At 40.0% G+C, this 8,068-nt stretch overlaps 1 long non-coding RNA gene across 1 annotated transcript; it reads right to left on the reverse strand.

Annotated features, from left to right (window-relative positions):
* Positions 1–2,276: 2,276 nt before the first annotated feature.
* LOC117815247 lies at positions 2,277–4,267 on the reverse strand. Its single transcript, XR_004631779.1, has 3 exons — positions 4,232–4,267; positions 3,139–3,221; positions 2,277–2,477 (listed from the first exon to the last, which is right to left on the reverse strand). It is a non-coding gene; the product is annotated as an uncharacterized LOC117815247 (long non-coding RNA).
* Positions 4,268–8,068: the final 3,801 nt, after the last annotated feature.

Raw genomic sequence — 8,068 nt, forward strand, 5'->3', positions numbered from 1 at the left:
ACAAACCAGAGATAGAAATGGAGACCTGAGGGCTTTAGCGCAGAAACAAAACATATCTGGATTGTTTTTTTTCTTTGCTAACTTTTGTCGCCTTCCTCTGAAATCATTCTAACTTTCAATTTCCTGATATTCCTTTCTGCTTCTCTGGTTCACATTCATCCGTGACTGCAGGAGATTAGGACTGTGAGGTTAATGCAGTCACATGAGCTTCACGCCGGGCTTTGTGCTACCAGCCAGTAGCACTTCATACTTGGCTTGTGACCGGGCTGGAAAGGGGATTATTACTAGGATGCATACTGTATATTGTCTATATACACATTTGCATCGACTTTCCCCTTTATAATTCAACCTCCCCTGTAAAACAAATATTGTGTATTTTTTAAACAAGGCAAAAGGAAAATAAGTATTTCTTTTGAGAACATAACAGACTTAAAAATAGAATCTCATTTTTAGAACAAATGATCATTGACCTACGTACACCACTCACCGAACAGTGGGCTTCCCCTAACGTCCCTAAAGGTTTAGATCACCGTTGTACATCTTATTTGATTGACCAAAAGATTATTGTGAGAATGAAACTTGTACATTGTATCATCATTTCTGAAGCTGGTCTGTGTGTTGGACGGAAAGGAGAAGCCCTCTGTGCTGTGAGTCTGTAGGAGTTTCTTTCTGTATTTCACATGTCAGTGTTGGAATTTCAGATGTGCTCTCCATGAAAAGAGGGCGGTGGGGGTGAGTAATCAACACTAACCTCCACCCTGGCCTGGTCCACTGTCATACTCACTAACACTACTGATTTGCAGGAGCAAAATGTGCTGCATCTTGTCACTTTGCAAACTAGATTTTGTGCACAAAACACTGGTAACACTTTATATTAACTACACACTTTTAAGCATTAATTAAGCATTAATTAATACTTAACTCATCATCTGTAAAGCATTGTTCATACATTAATACTCATTTATATATCATGTACAAACACAGTTATAAATGTTTTATTATTCGTGAATATGACTCTCTATAATGTGTTAACTAACTCTTTGTTCATACTTTATAAATGATGGATTCACCAAATACAAATGAGCTATTATGGTCATTATAAACCAGTTATAAATACATTTACAGGTTATGATTCTAACATTTAGTAAGGGTTACTGAAAACCTTATTACATAGCAAATTATGATTAATCAAGGTAGTCACAAAGGACTTATAAGCTGCTTGTTCATGGTTTTGTGAGCTGATCTAAAGTGAGGACTTGCTTTACAAAGCATTCATTAATGAGATTTAAGACCAGCAGCACCTTAAAACACAGAATCCAAGTTATTGTTCAGTTTTGCAGCTGCATTTTAACTTGTGTTTACAAATGGTTTTATACAGCCAGCGTTTAAATGTTACTGTGTCTTTTTATATATTTGATATGTCAGATTTTATTTGAGTTTTTTCAGTGTGAGCACTTTAAGTTTGAGAGATTTTCTTTTTCAGTTGCAGAGTATTTTAAGTTCATATGAAGAGTTATTTTGATAAACGTGGTTTTATACAGAGGTTGTTTCCTTTTAATAAACACAAGTTTAAGTCCATGTGTTGTGTCTGTTTCCTTATTCTGTTGAATCAATATCTGTGACTTCTGTGTTTTAAGGTGCTGCAGGTCTTAAATCTCATTAATGAATGCTTTGTAAAGCATAAAAAGTCCTCACTTTAGATCAGCTCACAAAACCATGAACAAGCAGCTTATAAGTCCTTTGTGACTGCCTTGATTAATCATAATTTGCTATGTAATAAGGTGTTCACTAACCCTTACTAAATGCTAGAATCATAACCTGTAAATGTGTTTATAACTGGTTTATAATGACCATAATAGCTAATTTGTAATTGGTGAATCCATCATTTATAAAGTATGAACAAAGAGTTAGTTAACACATTATATAGAGTCATATTCATGAATAATAAAACATGTATAACTGTGTTTGTACATGGTATATAAATGAGTATTAATGTATGAACAATGCTTTACAGATGATGAGTAAAGTATTAATTAATGCTTAATTAATGCTTAACTAATGCTTAAAAGTGTGTAGTTAATATAAAGTGTTACCAAAACACTTTCTTGAGTTTTTTTTTTTAAGTTGATGATTGAGACCAGTAATAAACTGCATTCGATAAACACAAAACCTGATAAAAACAGTGGGCTAAACTTATTTAATGTTACAGATAATACAGTGTTTAGAATTTGCAAACATACATTTCTTTTATTTTTCATGTTTCAATTTGAGGCATAATCAACAGGCCTGGTTTTTGTGGGTGTCAATAACTGGTGTCTTAAAGACACTTGGTCTTCAACTTTCAGTTTCAAGAATCAGTGTTCTTCTCTGGAGTGAAGGTTACTGCATGCACTTAAATCCAGGCCCAACCAGTTCTATTTTACTGTAGAGACTCAAATTTTCAGTCCACTAGTGGTTTTTCAGTTCTGTTCTTCAAGCTGCAAAACAAACAACAGACACAGAATTAAACCCTTTTAACATTGCCTGCTCAAGATGGGTCTGTTGCGCCTGTCATGCTGAAACATCAAAGAAATTTCACAGAGGTGCAAAAGTGGGGCTAATTTGTTCCAATGCTGAGCCTACATGGGAGATAGTAACAGAGGCAAAACTGTAAACGTTGTGCCCTCAGGAAAACACTGTGTATGTATGTTAAGCTTACACTGTTTATTTGTACTCCCTGCCTCTTATGCTTCTTCAACACTTTAAAACCAACTAAAAGCACACACCAGGACACCAAAATTTACGCTGTTGTGGCTTCATAGACGCAGAGTGATGGGCTATTGTTAAAGAGCTGCAGTTTAGTTTCAGTGTAAGAAAGAGCTTCAGGCATGTAAATTTGTGTTTTATATTTAGTTTCTACAGCCATGTAGAGGACACAGGAAGTGGCGTTGAGCTCCGGTGTTTCTGACACTTTCCAAATTTCATTAACACATGGAAATGAGGAGCCCTGTAAAGTTCTTTGTCATATAACGACAGTATAGCTGCACAATGCCAAACGTGCCTGAAGGTGTGAGAGCCTGTTTGGTGCTGCTTGAAGCTTTACTTTCTATTTATACTTACTTAATGCGTGCATCAAGTTTAAAGTTGAAGTAATTTTACCTGAAAATTGTCCTTGGCCTGTCGTCCTGGTTACCTTCAAGATGAAAGGAGTGTACCTAAATAGATTGTCTGGAGACAAAGGACTGGCAAAAGGAAAGGAAAATAAAGAGATGAATTTGCTATGTCAGGCAGTAAAAGAGAACACAACTGTCTGATTTATTTTAACACTCATGCCCTCTTTTACTTCTCCAAGGCACTTGGTTGCAAAAAAAAGCGCTATGAAGGACTTAAGTGTCCATTTCAGAATAAAGGAAATAGGACCAAGAGTGTTAGTCTTTAAATAAAACACACTTTCCCTTTTAACTGAGAATAGCAATAATCAAGTCAATTATTTGCAGGCCGATAAATTAGCTAAATGTTAATTGAATTGTCTCACATGACAAATTGTGTTTCAAGAGGCAGTGGTGAAGCCTTACAGTAGATTCAGTGTAAGAATTGCCTCTTGAGTTTACATTAGTCATAAGTTCATGGGTCAATGGCACAAAAGCCCACTTGAGTTTGCAGAGTTATGGAGGAGCATTTAAAAAGGCTGCAGGGATTCCCCTGAGCAGGTGCTTGCTTAACCACAAGTGGAACCTGCTGGGTGTTAGAGGCCCATGAGGTTCAGGTCATTGCCATAGGCCAGTAGAGGGGGCCCTCAATGTAAAATGGGAATTAATGATCTTATCCATAATTTTTAATAAAATTCACCACTGACCCTTGCTCAGTAATAACTGTATCTAGGTCTGAGAGCATTAGTGCAAATAATTAAGTAACATTTAAGCATAATGCATCTTCAGTATTTACTTATCACTCTTGAGTGCTGAAATATTTAAGAGGGAAAAAGGGTTTTAGTCTAAAGGGAAAAGAGTTTTTGATTGATATTAAAGAGAAATGTTGAAATAATATGCCTTATCACAAAAGATGAAGTGGTTCCATTTCATCTCTTGCCCGTCTTTCCTCTTCATCTCTCTTTATCGCTCTCTTCACTTCTGCGCTCTCTGTCTGTAGTTTCAGGAATTTTTCAAAAAGATGCTCCCCAAATATCTAGGACATCTTTTTGGGTCACCATTAAAATGATCCTGCAAACTTATAAAACATGCAGAGAAGTTACCTTTTTTTGCATATATGGAGATCTGAGCCTTCCTGCCGACACAAACAACAACAACATCAACCAGTACCAACAACAGAAATAATGTATGCTCTCATTATTATTCCTATTTAGAGTTCTAATTTATTCGGCCTTAGTGGGGAACTGCAGTTTCAAAGGAAAAACCACGAAGAGTGGCTTGTTGATAAGGCACGAAAGTTAAGTCAAATTATTCAGTCTTCCCCCTCTGTTTTTTCCCCCACTCATTTTCTTTCACACATAAAAACACAAACACATACTCTACATGCACACATCACTCAACACCCTTACTTCAAGCGGTGACAATTTACAATTAATTAGAGAGGATCCATATTTCCTTGCTTGTTTATGCCTTTGCGAAAGGCTCTGTGATCTGCAGCTCAAAGTGAAGCAGCAGAGACAGACGCCCAAAGCCTCCCCCCGTCAGGTCCATATGCTTGGAGCAGCCTTTATCACTGAACGATTGACAGCCGCATATGAACTGCCAAATAAAACATCCCACACATAAATGTACATCCAACACCAGAATAGAGTTGCACGGGTGGCTTTGTCATCACTCGTTTTGCTCTCCTTTTTCTTTTTCTTGAGCTGTAGTTAAGATTGCATGACTAAAACATGTCCTAATATGCAGTGTTACATGCTAGTTATGTTTTCACACATGTATGTCATACGTGCAAGCTCTTAATGCAAGAGAGCGAGGAAGCTATCACACTAGTCGACTTTTTTTCAACCACCATACTCTCATGTGCTTACTTTAGTGTCTGCCAACATGCAACACTTTCTTTCCTTTTCTGTAATGTTAAAAAAAAGAGAAAACAATACCTCGGTGCACATTTCTGCCTCTCCCTGTAAAATGGAACACTTATATAAGGCACCATTGTGGATTACATAAATGTCTCAAAGTTATCAATATTTCATCCTCTGTGCGTTTGATGTGTTTGGTAATTGGATATTTATGTTGTGGGCTTCCTCTCTCAAAACCCCTGTCGCACTTTAGTATTTGTGTGTGTGAGTGAGTGAGTGTGTATATATAGTTGCACTTCTAAATGTGTGTTGGTGTCTAAGCATTCATGCATACAGTATGTGTGTGTGTGTGCTAGCACGTGACCTCATATTTGTGCTTTTTTTGTGCGTCAGAAATGTGTGTAAGTTCATGTGTGCCTTCTCTTTGATTTTGCTGTTTTCTTCGAAAGAAACAGTTGTCTTATGATAGGGGATTTATTCAAATAGTCTATGAGCCTCTATGTGTGGGTGTGTGTACTTTTGTGGTAGTTCAAGCCCTTTGTAACGCTGGGCATTAAAAGTCATGGAGGGCCCCCCACAGGAGAAAGTAAAGACTGCTTGAGTGTGTATTTCTGTGTTTGTAGATGAAATAGTGCAGCTAGTGCAGCATACATGTGTGCATGTGAGTGAGCGTGTTTTTTTTTCCTCTCTTCACACTAGCATGGTCAAGTAGAGATGAGATCTGGGAGGTTTGTCGGTCTCATTGTGGTGTCTCCCTGGAGCAACACGAGCTGGTGTTTTTTCTTCTTTGATGAAGACAGCGAACAAGATGAGAAGAAGAAGAGGAGGAGGAGGAGCACTAGTATGGGACTCCTTTGTGGGAACTTGAGTCTAATAAATGTTTCACGTTTCTGACAGTTAATGTGACAAAAGAACTGTCTGTGTCTGGAAAGTATCCGACAAACCATTCAAGGATCAACCTGGGTATCATAGCAAGCGGAATATCAGAGGGAAAATGGAGCAAGGGAGGAAGAAGGAAGTGTGCACCATTCTTCGAGTGGGAGATGGGTAGATAGAGATCAAGCCGGGAGAACGCTGGCAGCAGCTGACATCTCTGAGTGCTGTTCCCTGTTGCCACCAAGCGAGGGAGCTGTTGGGTTTCAATTCAGTGATCCCAGAGGAGTGGAAGGAATAGCCTGCCAACACAAAAAAGAAAGAGAGAAAAAAAACAGAGATATGGGAACAGAGAAAGAGGGTAGGGAGGGTGGAACAGTGAGACAGCGAGGAGGAGGAGGGAACAGAAAAAAAAGGAGCCTGACTAGTACCTTCACGGTCCATTACATCACTGTTGTCTATGAGAATACTCCTCTGGCTTACGTCAGTGGGAAAGACTCCAATCACACTGTCGGTACAGGAGCAACACCTTCATCATGCTCTAACACATCAACTAATACAGTCTTAACACTTTGGAAGATTTGGCTTGGCACATGTAGAGGCTATAGAGGTCAAACTGCATGTTTTGGTGATGTTAAACACGGTGCGAAAGTTGGAAGGCAGAGTGGGTTTTACTTTGGTTTATATGTAAGCAAACGCAGCTCCTCATAGCTATTCTAGTGTTTCTAGACAGCTTTAGTGCTCATCAGACTAACAGCACCTCTGCCCCGCTGCTGATGTGCCTGCTTACCTGCCTGCCTCCTCAGCACTTCAGCACAAACTTGTCTCGAAGTACACGGGAGAAAGGGAGAGAAAAAGAGGATAGTGCACAGGAGTGCGAGTTGGAATGTGTGTGTTAGATTCTGATGGCATTTGTGCAAATTTCATGCCCAGGTCTGTTGGTACATGCATGTGAATGTGGGTGGGGGGCTGTGCTCTATGTGTGCAAGAGTGTGTGTGTGTGTGTGTGTGTGTGTATGTGTGTGTGTGCACTAATGATCCCAAGCCCCCTTTCCCCCTGCCATGTGAAAGAAGCTCAGTGCCTGAAGGTCCCAGATAACCTGTTTGTGTGATTTTTGCTGCGGCTGCGGATATTCCACTCTTATCATCAATCATTAGACTTTCTCGCTAGCTGTTTGAATCAGGTTTACCCCGCTGTGAACACATTTAGTGTAACAGGATCTGTGTGGGTGTGTGTTTGTGTGGGTACGTGTGAGTATGAGTGGGTGTGCATGTCCTGCTGTGAACGCAGATACAGCAACACTCAGCACTGGACATCGCAGCAGGCAGCACCTGAGAGAGATTGAGAAAGGGAGAGGTATGTGTGTCCGCGTGACCGTGTGTGTCTGTGTGTGGTGGGAAACTGCTGTTCTACCAAAAGGTGGGGAGTGGGGGATAGAAGGCGGGAGTAGGAGGAGGAGGGAGTGAGTGTGCATTCACCTCAGTGAGCACAAAACAGAGCTGTACTGTAATACCTGAGAGACACAGGGTGCATCTTCTCACAGGTACACACACACACACACACACACACACACACACACACACACACACACACACACACACACACACACACACACCCACACACACACACAGTCACAGTCACAGACACATGCTCCATCCAGGTGCAGAGGCTGGTGTCTGCTTATGATGAAGCAGCTTCTCTCAGGCAGAAATAGGTCAGAGAGCTCAGGGCCTCATGGTAGGCTGGCCGCAGTGTATCTATACCATCGGTACACACATACACAGACACACACACACAAGCACACACTCACACACTAAAACTCCAGAAACCATCCACTCCCAAGACTACATGCTGTAACCCACTCTCTATAAAAGTAAAGGCCAAGCCATTGTCTGCCTTTCCTACTGTACTGCACTTTATGCATCATAAAAAAACACAGGAAAGGAGAGGAATTTGTTCTTGGCTGTTATTACTTCTGATGTATTTACAGCTGAAGAAACACACTACACAAACCAATGGGCACCAATGTTTACAACTGACATTATTATATGCAAGTCAAAATATCTATTAATTACAAAGAAGATAGCAATATAATGGTTGGACCTCCAGTTTTTCCTGTCTACATGCCGTAGTGTCTCCTGGAAAGTCACTGAAATCTTGAACTCTTGAATGGTCTTGGCAGATTGAAACCCTGACAGGGTGAG

This window comes from Notolabrus celidotus, chromosome 7, assembly GCF_009762535.1.
Source record: "Notolabrus celidotus isolate fNotCel1 chromosome 7, fNotCel1.pri, whole genome shotgun sequence".
NCBI classification, from domain to species: domain Eukaryota; kingdom Metazoa; phylum Chordata; class Actinopteri; order Labriformes; family Labridae; genus Notolabrus; species Notolabrus celidotus.